Here is a 17,623-nt window from a genome sequence, read left to right as displayed (position 1 = left end):
TCAAGGGCAACGGACGTGCACCGTTCCTTTCCCACAGACCAACATCTCTGCGAGCGGCTATGATCAAAGGTCCCATCTGCAACACCTGCGGAACACAGCTCCTCGCTGCCTCCTGCCCCACCTGCTGCAGGACAATAAAAGCTCAGATGCACCTTCCGTTGCACCTGCCCAGACGTGAGCCAAGACACCCCTGGCACAGGTTCCTGCTGTCACACCCTCCCTGGTGGCAAACGGGCAGGCGACCGGGAGGGTGCCTGGGACAGGGGAAGGATAGGGCTGAGCCGGAAATCCTGCAGGCTGCCTCCTTCCGCCAAAGCCTCTGAGTCCACCCACTACCGGCCACAGTCTCTTATCCTCCAGGAACACTCAGCATAATGTCCTTCGCCACCGTGGTAATGGGGGCCCGAGAAAAAGGCTGGCCCTTAACCCTCCTGGGTTAGATTCCTCTACAAGTTCCTCCCATCAAAGGCTGCACTCAGAGCAGGAAGACAGAGGGGGCTTCCCAGCCCCCTACCTGGTAGATACAGGATCCCTGAAATTACCACATGCACCCCAAGGACACAGGGCAGTCCTTCCTAGGGGAACGGGACACAGGATTTCTGGCAGGAGATGGGCTCCTCACGGTCCTGGTTAGGAGAGGCGTCACTTCTGTCTGGAACACTGTACGGAGCAGCAAGGATAAGGAGCTACCAGCACCCCCCAGTGCCGATGCCCGGCCACAGCCAAGTGCCACCACCACAAAGGAAACCCACGCACCACATCCTGTGTCCCACGGCACTGCCACCACTGGATGGCACAGAGAACTCAACACAGAGAGAAGGGAAGACAGTGGGAGTGGAGGGCGGCCCTGGAACTCCTCTGAGGGTTCCTAGGTTCAAGGCCCCTCTCCCACCTCTGGAGTCTTTGCTTCAGCTCAGCAGCAGGACCCCCACTCCATGCACGTCCCGGGTGAGGGGCTCCTGGAGGTGAGTTATGAGCAGCCTGGGTTCAGGTCCCAAGTCTTGTCGTTGGGTGTTTGGTGACCACCAAGGCGTCCCTGACTTCCAACCCCATTCGAGAATGGGGAGACCTCAGCAGCTGCCCGGTGAGACATTCCTGGTCTGAACAGCACCCCACACAGAAGCAGTTGTCCAAAGGTGCGCTCCCTTCTCCCAAGCCCGGCAGTGCTGACCCATTTCATGAGGCCACTGCATGCCATCAGACCTCAGAGCACAACGCAGGGCTACGGAAGGCACAGTCCCCAGCACAGAGTGAGCAGAGGCATGGATGCTGGTCTGGGGAGAACGGGTCCAATGGGATGCATGGGTCCAGCAGGGCCAGTACACCAGCAGCAATTATCCCGTGACTGTCTAGACACACTTTCCCCACTGCTGTTTGATTGGCAATGCAGCAGTAAAGCAAACCACGCTGCACACTAATACTTCACTCTCTCAAGCAGCACATATCCTTAAACATATCAACTACTGGCTTCAAAGCACCTGTAGGACCTGCAAGCCAGGTCCCTTGTGTGTTGCCCCCAGCACTATGGAAATAACGGTAATAGCTTCCTGTGATGGCAGAATTTAGACTTCTGTGACGTTATGGGACCCACGTACCCCATTACATATCTCAATAGCAAGCTTGTTTTTAGGTGTAGTTTTCACACATAAAATGAAGAAATCCATGGATGCTTTCCATTCTTAGTGAATCTTTTCCAACATCTTTCAGCTAAGGCAAGGAAGGCCAGGGAAGGTTCGTTGTTTTTAGCTGCAGGGGCCAACCCACCAAACTCCAGGACCAGGCGAGAGACTGGGCCCAGCTCTGTCTGCCCGCTGTGTACCCCTGGATGTTTCCTTTTTGGGGTTACAACTCCGTGGTTTGTGCAACAACAGCCCCCTTCTAGCTTGAAGCAAATGTGGGATCGAGACGCTAAGATTACACATGGAAATGGAAAAAAACAGGACTCATAAACTGCACAACTCTCAGGGATCCTACAGGCCTGCCAGCCAGGCAAAACCGAACGCTTAACTGGCGGGACGAGACAGCTGGCCATGGTCTTTCTCAGGACACTTTCTTCATGGACGCCTGTGCCCAGGAAGGGCCAGTGAAAGGCAGGGCCGAGTGTTGAGTGAGTCCAGGAGCCCGGGCCTTCTCGGGGACTTTCAGCAACACTTCCCTCCTCCCTCCACAGCACTGTCCACAGCTTCATTGCGTCCTCAAGTACCATACCCTGAAAACCAAATAAAGCATGCCATTCCCAAAGCCCAACTCCAGCCCACGCCTGAGCTGAGCTCAACAGGTTGGGGACCCTGAACCCCTGCCAACTACGGAGAAAGGGGCCCCCAGCAACAGAGAGCTGCAAGAATCCCCTTCCCCAGGCTCCTGCTTCTCTAAGCTGGGACACTGGTGTACAGGGATACGAGGAGGAGCTCACACGAGCATTAGTGTGTGTAAAGTCCTCGGAACAGCGCTGGTCGCTCACTGTCTAATAAAAGCTTCCACACTGCACAGAACCATCATTCCAGAGCTGCCTATCGGATTGCACCTGAGTGAGGGCGCAAACCGCCAAATGCAAGGAGTCTGCGAGCCAGAGCACTCCTGCGCCCCTCCCTGCCCACTTCCTCCCACGCAGGATGCGCGGAGTCCCCAACGTGTGCAGGAGAAAAGGGTGGCTAGAGAGGAGCAGAAGGCAGCCGGGGGGAGGATGGTGGAGGGAGGAACCGCCATGGAAGAACGCGGGCAAGGTATACTGTGAGGGCAGCTGGGGGCTGAGGGCGGCACCTGTCGGGACCCGTCTGGCAAGAGCCCAGAGAAGGAGAGTGCCCAGGGGAGGAACAGCAGGGAAGGAGGGCGAAATCCACAGAAACCCTGGCACTTGGACAGGGAGGAAGAAACAGAATTTGGGGGCCCCTAGGGGCAGATGTGGGAGGTTAAGAAACACGAAAGTGCAGAGGGAGGGGTGGGGCATGGGAACGAGGTTGAGCTCAGCAGCGCGTGGTGGAGGGCAGGAGTCACAGAACAATGAGGTGAGGGCCTTTGCAAGATGGGATAGGGGCTTCAGGAGAAAGGGGGCATTTGTCAGGACACGGGGAGGGGAAAAGGAAAAGGAGTTTCTGTGCCTCTTGGCAGATGAAAAGAAAAGCTGACCAAGGGACGAACGTTCAAGGGGAAAACAGTAGACAGAAAGTAGGAGGGCACCTTAGAAGGGGCAGGGAGGAGCCTTGCCAACACGTGCGGAATACAGCCCAAGTTTCTACATATAGTCACCATGGCCCCATGCTGGGACACAACCGGCCAGAGGATTGTGTTTGGGCCCTTTAGGGGGATATTTGCTCAGGCTTTGAAACTGTGCACCGCGGGACGGACGACTGCCAGCGAGGGGCAGCCTAAGTCCCCTTCCCAGGACCAGAGAAGCAATTCCCTCCCGCCCCCAACCAAACCAGGTCGCCCCCTCCGGGCCAGGGGCGGCCAATGTCCCGGTCCGAGTCTTTCTCCTGAAACGAGACCGAGCTGGGAGTTTGGGAAGCAACTTGCTATCGAAATTAAGTTCTCCAAACGCTATCTGTTGATGAAAGGGGCTTGCCACCCGAGCCCATTAACGGGGACCTGGCCACTATCAAGCTCCCTCAAGCTTTGTCCACTTTGTCAGCCCAGGGAGCGCGGGATAAAGTTTCAGGATAATCCCCGGACGTGTCCTGCTGGAAACGGTCTTTGGGTCTTTCGCAAGAACACCAGCCGCACGACTCCCCCGGGGGCGACGCGTTGGGCCGGCTGGGCGGCGCCGAGCAGCCCTAGGGAGAGGCTTAGCGCCCGCGGTGGCCCAACAGGTGAGTAGCCCTAGCCGAAGAGAAGTTGGGAACAGGGCGCCCCCAAGCCAAGAAAGCCGTCGCCTGGAGACCAATTCTCACCGAACAGACCGCGCCCCGCGCCCGCCCGGCAGAGCCACGCTTCCACGGCAAAGCCTCACCTAGTTGCAGCCCTCGCTCCGTGGAGCCTCCGAGGTCGGCGGATCCAAGTCGTTCCTGCATCCCAGGGCCGGCCTCCGGTGCTGGCGGAGCCCAGGAGCTCGCGGGCCCTCAGGAGCCTGCGTTCCGACGCGTACAGCTAGGAGGTGGCGGCGCGCTCGGCGGCAGCGGGAGAAAGCGAGGCGCGCGCTCCGGGCCCGCGCCAGGTCCCCGGGCCACGCCTCCGAAGCCGAGCGTCCCCGCCACCCCAGGACACGCCTCCACCCCGGCTCACCCCACTGAGCTCCAGAACCACTTCCCACCCACCCACTCCCACGCCCACCAGACCCCGCCACGTTGGCCACCCTCGCTCTCCGTCCCCCAGGACCGTTCCCAGTCCCCTCAGCTACACCTAGCTCACCTCCAGCCAACGTCCCCTCCCGCCACCACCCCACAGTCCAGATCCCCTAAACCCGACTGTCCCCACCACCCCAAGCCAACCTTCCAGCCCCGCCCAGGGCGGGAGGAGCCACCGTGTCGCCGGGGCAACCGCCTCCCGCGGCCCACTCGCCCCACCTCTGCCCGGGCGAGTTCACTCCGGGCAAAGGCTCTGTGGCTGGGCTTCGGGAGCAAAGGGAAACGAGGTGAGGATTTGCAAGCCTACCGATTTCCCCAGAGCCTGGGGCGAGTGTGGTGTGGAGAACCCCGCTCCAGGTCGGCTCGTGAGCGCACCTGAAACCACAGGTTGCACGCTGAGATCTGGGCCCCAAACATTCTTTCAGAAAGTGGAGTTTTCTAGACGATTGCTTTAAGCGGTTGTATACTAGAGTTTCTATTATTAAGCATGCATTATTTTGATCATCAGAGGACAATACCATTGTGGTTAAACTACACAGCGTGAAATTATTGCTACTCAATGAAAGTCAAAATTGATTTTATACCTTCTTTTAAATAATGAAAAAAGGACTATGATATTGTAGTCGATACATATCCTTTGCACTTGTGGAAACCGTTAGAATGTACCACAAGGGATAAACTTCATAGACGAGGGGCATTACTTCATCATGATGGGCCTAGAGGAAAGACTACACTTTTCTCCAAAAAAATAAAGTTTAATGAATACACTAATAATAAGCTTCAATGAACTCCCTTAGAAAATAAAGTTTCATGAAAATACACACCAAAATAGTAATCATGACTGGCTGAGTGGTGTAAATACAGGGAAATTTAATTTATTCCTCGAATTTCTATTGAAATTTCCACATTTTCAACAATAAGCATGTTTGATGTCTTGTTCAAAAAGTCTATGGGAAATGTATATTATGAAAAAAATATACATAGATTTTCAAAAATGTTTGTACCAAAGCAAATGTATTTTTTAATTACACTTTTTGAAACGACCTGCCTATATATAAAACAGAATAATATTACAAAATAAGCCCTGGAAAATTTTAGGGACACAAAAGGGGAGTCAAATATATATTCCTTTGTATACAAGGGTTATTTATTTATCTATTTATTCATGTGAAGGGCAGAGTGGCAGAGACTGCTTGTTCACTCCCCAGGTGATGACAATGGCCAGGGCTGGGCCAGGCTGAAGCCAGGAGCTCCATCTGGGTCTCCTATGTGGACCATCTGCTGCTGCCTTGTCAGGTGGACAGGAGGGGAAGCTAGAACAGCTGGGTGGGAACCAGCAGTCTGATACGGGATCTTGCAGCCTCCACACGTTGTATTTCTGCTTCATATAGCCAAATCTGCATGAAGCGATCATGAATGTTAAAGTGCAGTCTATTTTAGAAATGTTGAAAAACCACCACGGGCTAAACTGAAGGGGTTTTATTGTCTCTGTAGAAGTAGCACAAATTTGACACACAGACTTTCATTGAAGCCTTGGGCTAAGTTTTCTTGAGACACCCACATGCAGAGATCCTGGCTCCGCTGCTCATTTCAGCTTGCTGCTCAAGTTGGAAGGGAGGTGATGGCTCACCTGCTTGGGAACTTTCTGTGGACAACCTGGCCCGTGCTGCCTGCCGGGCATCTGAGGAGTGACAGCCAATGGAGCACGTCCTTTGATTGTCTGTACCTTGTTCTTCTTTCAAATAAACACATTAATATATTAAAAGAAAAAAGAAAACCAGGTTTGAAAGCATCATTTCTGCCTATTTGGAAATCACATTGATATTTACATACAATGCTTTTCCTAGGGAAATAAAAAGAATCACTATATTTGAAACTAAGATCTCAGGGGAACAACGCTGGCTTTCAGGTTTCTGCAGTGTTGTAGACCTGCCCTAAAGATTTCATCCTGTGTAACCCTGGACAAGCACTTTGCCTGGCTGGGAGTCAGCTTCCTCTTCAGTAAACAGGTGCAAGGGGAATGAAAACTTTTACCTATGTCTACACTCTTGGTGTCATTTTGGGACACAGTGATGTCTGATAATTGCTAGTTCCTGTCCTTCAAAAAACAAAACAAAACAAAAAGATTTTTTCCAGGGCTTCTGTAAGAACCATGGACTTCTGGGACAAAATATTATTTCAGGATTCAGATTAGAAACTTTGATTCAAGAGAAAAATCATTGATCTGACTTAGAGAGGTGCAATATTGTCACCCTAACTCTGTTACCAGCTGCGTGCATACCATGGGGAAGTCACAAACATCTCCAGTTCTCAGTCTCCTTGAATGAGAATTTAGAACCTTCTCTTTCCATCATTGCATGGGGAATCAGGATGTGACAGCTACGTTTTGTTTGCTTGCTTGTTTGTTTTTTTAATTGCCTGAGTTTCCGGAGATGGCTGCTCTCTGCCCAGATAGCCAGCATCACTCCAAGCCCTAATTATTAAGGCCAAAGTCTGCATGCTGTTGGTCCCTGTGGGTAGAATCTTGCAACTATCATTTTGACCTTTTTTCCCCTCTCTTCTGATCTGCTAGGACCAAGTCTTACTAACAGCAGTTAGTATCAATAGCAGCCGGTTCAAAACTTTCAGCCGAGACTCTTCCTAACAACCCTGGCACTTTCTACAGAACACTGGCTTTCACCAAGTTTAAGGCGCCTGTTTGTGTTTTACACAGTAACATCCCAAACGTTGTCTCCCCCAAATGAGGCAGTGTCTTTTTATTCATATTTTGGGACCACCTCATCTTCCTTGTCTTTCACAATCATTGCTTCCCAAAAGCCTCAAAGCAATGGTTGGACTTCTGGCACCATTCTCCTTTTGCAGGTGAGAAAATGAATTGCAGACAGCATTATGTGAAGTCACAGTGGCAGTAAGTGAGGGGGCCAGGACTGGAACTTCTGCTTCTTCATTGGAAGAAGCAATGTTGTGTTCTGTCTGAAGAAAGCCCTTTTAGGCAGGCTTTGGCAGGGGCTTCTCAGAAGGGCCAGGGCAAGGAAGAAATCTCCTTTGTCCTCATGCTACTTTCATCCTTTGTGGGTCTTCCACAAAGCAGCAATTCTAGCCTCTGCCCCACCCTTTACTGACTTGTAGGAAAAATGCCTTGGTTCATCTGTGTTGATACAACAAACCTAATTTATTAACTTATTTATAGCTCCCTAGATTCATTCTCTATTGCCCATCCCCCAGTCCAGACTACTGCAGGGAGCAACCTGGGGCCAGTGTTTGGACACTGTACACTAGGATTTCATCTGGCAGAATAACTAAGGTCCAGACCTAGCCAGAGAACCAGGGGGACACTCACGATTACCAACAAGAATGGTGCACACATTTTCCAATGCACATTTATCAGTAAGACTGCACGTGTCTTTATCTTCGTCAAGCAGTGCCCATTGTTGAGCTTGGTTGTGAAGCTGAGAAGGGAAGGAAGAGAGATTGGATGGCCCAAGATTGGCCCTGGAGCATCTCAGGTAAGGTCCAAGACACTAAGTCTCTTCTAGTCTCTTGCCATGTAGTTTCAGGAAGATCAACTAACCTCACTGTGACTGGATCCTTCTCTGTGAACTATCGGAGTGAAGATCAAGGGTGACAAGGTATGTCGAGTCCTTGCTCAGTGTCTGGCATGTGGTTAAATGTTCAGCTAAACGGCGCCTACCATCGACTAGGATGGATAAGGATGGTTTCTGTGTTTTGTTCAACAGTCTAACTAAGCAGACATAGTTCAGATTTAAAGCTTTCTGGGGTGACAGGACAGGGGCAGGCATTTATTAAATGACCTTCACCTATGATCATTTGTTCAGGCAAGAGTGGGAGGATCCCAATTCATTGAGGTAGAAGGAAGAAAACACCTTCCTCCTCTATGATCAGAACTGGGGCCTCAAGGCCAATGGCCTTAGACAGCACAGGAATGTCTGTGAGCCGGTGCAGGGTGTCTCTGGCCGCCCAGGCGGGGAGAGAGGCTCTCACACCTGGATCTGGAGCAAACAGGGCATTTGCAGGAAAGAGAAGAGAATGAACACATGATCCTCTCCCCACAATCACCATGGAAAACAGTATTGTGAGTTCTATAAAACTGAAAACAGAATCACCAAGTGATCTCGCCACTCCACTCTAGGGACACAGCAACAAGAAAGGAACAGACACTGTAACACTTACATTCACAACAACATCAGTCACAACAGCCACAAGCTGAAAACAACTCACACCTCCAGGGAAGGCCAGTGGATAAGCCAAGTGTGGTCCATACACACGATGGAACATTACTCAGGCTTCAAAAGGAACAGAATCCTAACATGCATGCCCCTTGAGGACACTGTAGTAAGTGAAGTACGCCAGTCCAACAGGTGTCTGCGGCCATCAAACATCTAAGAGAGAAGGCAGAGTGATCGTTTCAGGGGCTAGGTTGGGAAAGCTGATAGTGGTTTAGTGGGAAAATCATTTCAGTTTTGCAAGATGAAAAGATTGGTGGTGAGGTTGCCTCGCAGTATAAAGGTACTCAATACACTCACTTGTGAACTTAAAAACAGGTAAGATGGTAAACCTTGTGTATATTTAACCATCATTTTCTCTAACTGGTCTGCCAGATTTTGCACAAAGCCATTGGGATTGGGGAAAATGTCTGTGTCTGCAACTGGCTGATTCCAGCGAGATTTGGAAGCCCCGGTAGCCTCTTTGTAAATCTAGGATTAGAGATGCATGGACTAGTTTGGAAGAGCACTCTTCTAGAGTGATTTCCCATAAGCAATCTTTGCCTGTGCTTTAATCAAGTAACCCCTGACATCATGTCTTCTTGGCTACATTGTCATGATGGATACCCTCATCCATCAAGCTTTGGTTTACCACTTGGACCCTTTCTTCTTTACACAGGGTGCACTTAATGCTCTTACGGAGTGGACTCTGTCCCTGGGGATGGAGACGCACACAGACCTCCCATAGAATCCCCCTTTGACCCTTCACTGGCTGGTGGCTTTGTACAAATTGCCCAGCACCTTCAATTCTTTTTGTATAAGGCGGAAGTCATACGACTTGCTCTGCATGGCAACAGAGACTAGATGAGGTAATAATCAACATGAAGAATTTGAGCTTGCCTGATTTATCAAGTGTGTAATAAAAATGACTATCAAGAGCACACACACTCGCCTGTGTCTTACAGTTGAGGAGCGAGGTCTTCCATTGACTTACTTCAAGTTCACTTCATTGATGCCTACTCTGGTTTCCGCTGGTGTCATCAAGTACCTGGAATCCAGCGTCAACTTTGCAAAGAGATCATGTGCTGCTTGATGGTACTAATGTTTCTAAAACTTCATTTGCTTAGGGATCTTCCATAATTCTAAGTTTATAGTAGTGCTAGGTATTCAGTAAAAGTAATAGTCATAATAACATACTATTAGTTACATAAAGAGTGTAATAAACTAGATACTGAAACAGAAAAATAAAACTTATTGCTGAAACCAGAGATCTTAACAGTCTAGGCCGATACCCAGTTCCTTTTGACTGATTTTTTTTATGTTTCACATTGATACAATAATTCTTTTTAACTCTGCATTTCTAAGTACATCCCTAGTAACAACCAAAGCAGGCTACTGTCCTCTGAGATGTGGCATGTCACCAGCTTTGAGTTTCAGTTCAGACCAATCCCTTCCATTTTAAAGCCCAAATTCATGTTCCCTGCCCCCAACACCTGACTTCGGAAGTACAGAACAAATGGGAGAGAACCTGATGATTCACTGTTTGCCTGTGAGGAAACTTCCAATACCAAGAAGCAAACTAAGCAGACATGTTTCAGGTAGACTCAAAGCATTCACTAAAGCAATAGATGGTGAGCATTCGGATGTGAGTACAGGAAAGAAAAATAAATGCATGTGCTGGGAAAATAAGCTATTGTAAAGGAATCACCTTTTTGGAGTGCTTAAGAAAACAGTGCTGTTTTGATCTGAGTAGGACTTGTCACCCCAAAACTCAAGCAGATGTTTAAGGGCTGATATCTTAATTGGTTGATGTTTAAGGGTGGAGACTTAATCTAGTTGTGGAGGCTGGGAGGCTGGGAGGCTGGGCTGCAGCTGTTTTTGGGTCCATTGGGGATGCAGCCTCGGAGGGTGGAGCTCATGTGAGAGGGAGAATATCATTAGAGTTCATGTTAGGCCTAGGTTCTCACTCGTCTTTCTGGCATCCGGTGCAGTCATTACTCTCTGTCTTCCATGACCAGAATCCCCATAGCCCCAGCTAGAGCCCACCTGATCCTGAACTTCAGCCTCCCCAGAAAAGCTCCCTCTCTCCACAAAAGCTCCTCTCCAGTATTTGAGTTAAACAGAAAACAGACTCACACAAGTGCTAAAGGTAAGCACCTGACCAGAGTCAGTAGGCGTAGTCCTTAGGCCAGGGGTGGGGCACATCTGACTTGGAGCGTGGTATAATGCTGATGAAATCATTTGGCCTGACCCTGCAAAGACAACAGCAGATAGGACTCAGAATTCAAGAAATCTACAACAGGTAATTGCTACAGTAATAGTTGGGTACAGCCCATGAATGGTGTTATTAATATGCAAATGATCCTTGGCAGAAAAAAGGATCCCCTTTCCCTCCAGGATTAGACAGAAATATTAAAATTCTGGAATCTTCTCAGAGTTTCTGCATTGTTTGACATATACAAACTGCTTCCTGAACATGCTTCAGAATGAGACTGGTAATGTTTACAAGTCATAAAGCTGAAATGCTAGCTGTCACTCTAACAGGCGCCCTTCTCTCAGCCAGAGTACACTTTGGGCCCTGCCCACATCCATGCAATCTTTTGTAACATTCCATGTTTACTTTCTAAGGGACTGCCAGCCATTTTCTCAGAATGGCTTAACCAGCACTTTATCCCACCCTCGCTAATGCTTGATGATGTCTTATTCCCAGGTTTTTTTTTTTTGAATCAGAAAAATAAAGTGATACTATTTCATTCTCTTCTGAATTATTGTCTTTAATAATTATTTTATTTATTTGACATGTAGAGAGAGAGGGAGACAGGGAGAGAGAGATCATCCATATACTGGTTTACTCCCCAAAAGCCTAGAACTCAGGCCGGAGCTCCCATGTGGGTGGCAAGGATACCAGTGACCTGAGCCATGACCTGCTGCCTCTTGGGTGTGTATCACAAGAAGCTGCATCAAGACTCAAGCCCAGGCACTCCATCGTGGGATGCAGGCATCTCGGCAGCACCTCGACGGAAGTGTCAAGTGCCCACTTCCTGTCCAGAATCAATGAACTGTAATGGCGAAGTATTTTTGTTATTACTAGAATTATTACTGTCTCGGGTGTGATCAGTATGTGTGGGTACTGCACTGTGTGTTTCATTTTACTGTCAAAGCTACTCTATAATAGGGAAAGCTTAAAAAAAGATTTATTTATTTTTATTGGAAAGGCAGAATGGATTTACAAAGAGAAGGAGAGACAGAACAATCTTCTATCCACTGTATACTCCCCAAATGGTCACAATGGCCAAAGCTGAGCTAATCTGAAGCCAGGAACCGGGAGCTTCTTCAGGGATTCCCATGCAGGTGCAGGGCCCCAAGCTCTGGGCCATCCTCCACTACTTTCCCAGGCAACAAGCAGGGAGCTGGATGGGAAGCGGGGTTGCTGGGATTAGAACCAGTACCCATATGGGATCCCGGTGTGTGCAAGCTGAGGACTTTAGCCATGAGGCTACCGCACCAGGCCTGACAACAGGGTCTTTGCACACACTACACTATCCTCTGAATGTCTCCACTGAATGTGTCAGTGACTTTCCCACACCTATAGTTCCTTCCAGTGGAAGCTCTCCACTAAGCAGGTCAAGGCCATTCTGTCTCACAGGTTCAAGTCTGTGCTTCCCATCCTGCCCCTCCTATCTGTGGAAAAAAGCAGCACTCGTCCTTCTCCAGAGCTGTTTTTGGTTCATGTGTGTCTTCACCACCAGTGACCAAGCCTCTGGAGTTCCTGGTGCCTGGCATCACATCTGCATTCAGGAGGCACTTAAGAAAGACTCATTGGATCCCGTTGCACTGGAAGGGAAGGACTTCAGATGCAGAGTCAATTCAGCAGACTTTTTGGTTTGACAACTGCTAAGCAGCTGAGATTCAGGTCCAAGTGTTTTACCCCCAAATTCAGCATCCTTCCACAGCCACAGCTGCGACAGACGTCCGCGAGCGTTCACAAGCACCAGAGTCAGTATCTCTTTGAAGTCCACCCGAACCAGAATCAAACACAAAATCCTCGTGTTCTGAAAAGGCGGTGGCAGAAGATAGACAAAATGTTGGGATGTTTCTTAATCTTCAGATCACATTTTAACAGTAGGAGATGACTCTCACCTCTGAATACAGGAGACAGGATTTACTAGTCAGATTTTCACGATTATGATGAAATACCTGATGCAACACACGGTAAACAGAGAAAGGGGTTCTTCTTTAGCTCAGGCATCCCCTGGTTTTGGCTCTGCTGAGGCAGGTGCATGACAATGGCCAGAACTGTGAGAGGAAGGGTCGTATGACAGGCCAGGAAGTAGAATGGTTGGGGCCAAACTCAAGCTGTTCTATCAACCTTCCCAGGAGAGCTAACTACAAGAGCACGCCCAGGGAGGCCCCACCTGCCAGCACTATCATTAAATGAAGCCTCTACCCGCTGAGTACCATTAACCCATGACTTCAAGGTTTAAATATCTGCATGATTCAGAAACGAAATCATGTCCCAACCACAGAACACCAAGACACGGATGTAAAGAGAAATGACAAACAATGATAACCTTTACTTCATGACATGAATTCTCATATCCTTATCCTGCCTGAGGTTGGCTTACTCAGTTCTGGTAAGAACTCACTGAACTGATTTCAGGACCCACTGACAAGGCAGTGATCTATCTGAGTGTGAGATGATGCTGTATAACAGCAGGTGCAGACAGGGCACCCGGGCTGGTGTGCCTCCGCTTCCTCCTCTAAAAGCCTGTTCCTCTCAGCTAGGGATACTCTCACAGCTGCCTTCCAAGTGTACGGATGTTATTCTCCTGTTTCTGGCATGTTCTAATCATAGCTTCAAGCTTCCAGAAATTTCATTTATACCATAATGCTTGATATCAAAAAGGGACTCATTTCTAGTTTACTATTGCCACAAAAGAGAAAGTCCAAAACTCAGTTTTGGAAACTGCTCAGACCTAATTTCCCTGAAGACGAGATGGGTGTCCAGACCAAAATTACCAAGGTTGACCTAAGCCCTGGACCCCTGGGTGACACTTTGAACCCCTCACTTCCTCAACTACTAATGATGCTACTCTTTGGCCCAATGTAGCATGCATATTCTCATCGTACTTTGCTTGTAGATGGGGTTTACATGCCACCTAGCCTTGTCACTTCCCAGAGCCACAAAATCCCCCTGAATGCGGCACACTGGGTACAGCCATTCCTGGTAGCAGAAAACGCGTGTGAATAATAAACCAGGAGCTCTGCTGAAAGTCACAGCAACTCCTGTGTCCTTCCTCTGCTCGTGGCGCCCCTCCCTGCCTTCCTCAAGTTTCCAGATCTCTCTACACACACTGGAACAGAACAGTCTTGTTTCTGCTTTTGGCTGGTCTCACTTGTTTGGTTCATGAAGCCTTGCCTATGATGTCAGACACTGTAGACACAAGGAAATAGTTGCCAACACATGTTCCATGGACTCTCCCGTCTGTGACGGCCTTGGGTGTTAAACCTCTGCCCAATCCTGTTAGAATGGCAACGTTACACCGGTTGCACATAGGCCAAGTGTTTGTAGTCGTGCTTCAGGGCACAGACTCCATCAGCAGCCTTAGGGGGCACTGTTCCTGAGCAGGCACTGAGGTGGTTCATTTGTCTAAGGTTGCCAAGGTAATTCCTCAGCACAGCACAGCACGGAGGCACACCCCCAAGCCATTCCTATTCAACTCTACAGGAATTGCTGCTCTGGAAAAACACAGGAAACAATCCCTTGTGCTCCATGAAGGCACACAAGATCACGTAGACTCCCCCCCATAAATCACCGCCAACAAACTTTTTCCCAGGAACGCTAATGTTGCAGCAACAGGCTAAACAAAGTACTGCATATTAAGAAGAGGTGTTACTATCCCAGTAAAGAAATACCACAGCAAATAGAGGGCGTTAGCTTTTAAAAGGGTGGAAAAGCCCATGACTCAACGATTCTGAGTATCTGGCGAATTCAGAGAAGGCTCTTGAATAATTTCTGAATGTTCATAATTCACAGCACATTAGCCACAGAAAGGAAGACTCAGAAACAACCCAAGTGTCCACCGATGAATGGATAAAGAAAACAGAGTCCATACAGGCACACACAAAAGGGAATACCAGTCACACTTAAAAGCAAGGAAATTCTGATCAGTGCTGTGACATGATAAACCTCAAGGAGATTATGCAACTTAAAAGAGCCAGACACAAAAAGACAAGCACAGCTAGCCCTCTGTGTCAGTGACTTCGACACCCGTGGAGCCAAGCAACCTCTGAATGAAAATATTCCGGAAAAAAATTAAGCTTCTTTTGTATTGAACCTGCACAGACTTGCTTGCTTGTCATTTCCCCCCAAATAATACAGGATAATAACAGTTTGCCTAGTAGGCATTGTAAGTACCAGAGGTGGTTTAAAGTCTATGGTCTAAGGTCCATGCAAAGGCCTGGTATAACGGTTCAGTGGCTAAATCCTCACCTCATATACACCAGGATCCCAAATGAGTGCCAGTTTGTGTCCCAGCTGCTCCACTTCCCCTCCAGCTCCCTGCTTGTGGCCTGGGGAAGCAGTCGAGGACGGCCTAAAGCCTTGGGACCCTGCACCCGTGTGGGAGACCTGGAGGAAGTTCCAGGCTCCTGGCTTCGGATCAACTCAGCTCTGGCTGTTGTGGCCGCTTGGAGAGTGACTCATTGGACAGTTCTTCCTCTCTGTCCTCCCAAAGACAGAAGAGCTCTCTCTGTCTCTCCTTCCCTCTTTAATCCTGTCTTTCCAACAAAAAAATAAATAAATCTTGAAAAAAAAATTTAGAGTCCATGCAAATGCTACTTCATTTTATATAAGGAGCCCAAGCACCTGCAGGGACCTTGCCACTAAATCCCTCCCTCCCCTACACCATGGCCGCTGAGCACAACTGTGCAGTGTGATTCCTCTGAGATGACGTGATGGAGAGGGCAAACTCACAAAGATGAGAGATAGAATGGCAGTTGCCAGGAGGCGGAGAGGGGAGCACTGGCTCCTGCCTGCTGAGTTTCCTTCTGGACAGCTGAAGTGTTTTGGGGATGGGTGGTGATGTTGGCTGTAGAACAGTCGTGCATGCAACTCCCTCTTGAAACGGGTTGGTTGAGACATTTTATGTTCTGTGTGTCCTACCAAGGCTTTTTACAGAGTGTGTGTTGCTCCACTATGACTCAACACTGCTGAACTGCAAAGACAAGGGTAAAATGTACATGGACTGCGAGAGTGGAGAAACTCTCACTTCCTGGAGGGAGAACTCAGCAGGGAAGAAGTGACCCGTGACCTTTGTCGACATGGTGTCGCTTTCGGCTGCATGGGGCCCTCCCCACCCTGAGGCTCCGTTGGCCTGTCTGAGCAGGAGCAGGTGCAGGAAAACCGCTGCTGAGTATTTCCAACATTTTCTTCCAAAAGTTTGAAGGTTTCTGGATGTAGGTTTAGATCTTTTATCCATTTAGATTTGATCTTAGTGTATGGTGAGAGATGTGGGTCTATCTTTTTGTTTCTGCAGGCTATTACCCAGTTGTCCCAACAGCATTTATTGAACAGACCTTCCCATTTGCCTGGATTGTCATTTGTCTTTTTGTCAAAGATTATTTGGCTGTATTTGTGTGGGTTCCTGTCTGGTGTTTCTATTCTGCTGCATTGATCTTCCTCTCTATTTTTTTGCCAGTGCCAGGCTGTTTTGATAACCACTGCCCTATAGTACGTCCAGAGGTCCGGAACTGTGATTCCCCCTGCTAACTTCCTGTTCTTCAGGATGGTTCTAGCTATTCGTGGTTTTTTGTGTTTCCAGATGAACCTTTGGATCATTGTTTCCAGATCTGTGAAGAATGTTTTGGGCAATTTGATTGGGATTGTGTTGAATGTATATATTGCTCTTGGCAGTATAGACATTTTAATGATACTGATTTTACCTATCCAGGAGCATGGGATATTACTCCATCTTTTGAGGTCTTGTTCAATTTCTTTTTTAAGTAGTTTGTAGTTTAAATAAATAAATAAATCTTAAAAAAAAAAAAAAAAAAGAAAACCGCTGCCGCCAGCATCGCCTTCTGGGTTAAGCTAACTCACCTGGCAGAGACTCATTTGAACAAAGCAGACTCTGGCACAGCAGCACGGCTGAGTTGCCCAGCAGTCACCCTTCTGCTTTGTGTCCTGTCCGAGTTATTAGACACACTACACATCAAGATATCACCCTGCCCTTCAACCCGTGCCAATGAATCAGGCTTGAGGAACATCTTAAGGATCAGGTATTATTTTCCTACCCTCTGTGGGCATGGAGTTGTAAATTGTGGAAAATCATGAACTCATTGAGATCCTATGGGAAAATAATATATGCATGTAAATATATATGCATATGTGTTTATGTGTATGTGTACACACAGACACACACACACACACACACACATATATATATATGGAGAGAGAGATCAAGAATCACTGAAACATTTCTTTCCCTTTATTTCCACAGCTTTTTAGGAAGAAAACATTTCATGTTAGAGTAAGGTCTAGTAAAAAGCTGGAACTTTGCTGAAGTCCACAGAGTGCAGGCTGTGTTTAAGACTGCACTAAACACAGCCAGTCACAGCTGAATAGCTTTAGCTGCACAGACACATACTAATTAAATACCTAATGTAATCATGACCTCTAAAAATATACAAATGATAAACAAGAAAGTTATTAGCTATGCTTTCCATTTCTGCATACTTCTTGTAATTTATTATCTGAAAGAATGCTTTAGAGGCTATTGAAGGCCTAAATTGCTCTATGCTAATTGCCACACTGGATTGTGAATTATCTCCTGGTAAGACTATGTAGATAAGACTATAAACCGCTTAGCTATGTATCTCCCTAGCAATTTTTAAATTAAAAAACTTAACTAATTAAGCTCATTTGAGATGTAGAGAAACACAGAGAGCTCCTATCTGCTGCTTCAATCTTCATATGCCAGGAGCTGGGGACCCAAGTACTCGAGCCCACACCTGCTCCCTCCCAGGTGCACACCCAGGAGGTTTAAGGTCCATGCAAGGTTCCAATTTCCTATATCATGGGAAATTGAATTGAAAGCAGTTCTGGGACCTGAGTGAGAT

The 17,623-nt window shown here is 48.1% G+C and overlaps 1 protein-coding gene across 2 annotated transcripts in view; it reads right to left on the bottom strand.

Moving 5' to 3' along the window:
• The window catches only part of SPATA13 (spermatogenesis associated 13), a 144,471-nt gene extending 140,240 nt beyond the window's left edge, over positions 1-4,231 (bottom strand). The window contains exon 1 of one of the 2 annotated variants that reach the window (XM_004577578.2): positions 3,947-4,231. The gene's annotated coding sequence lies outside the window, so the exon portion shown is untranslated. The remainder of the gene's footprint in view (positions 1-3,946) is intronic. The other variant, XM_058670972.1, reaches the window with a different exon arrangement.
• Between the last annotated feature and the right edge of the window lie 13,392 nt (positions 4,232-17,623).

Source organism: Ochotona princeps, chromosome 12 (genome assembly GCF_030435755.1).
Source record: "Ochotona princeps isolate mOchPri1 chromosome 12, mOchPri1.hap1, whole genome shotgun sequence".
Lineage (NCBI taxonomy): Eukaryota > Metazoa > Chordata > Mammalia > Lagomorpha > Ochotonidae > Ochotona > Ochotona princeps.
This window is presented reverse-complemented; position numbering and strand designations above follow the sequence as displayed.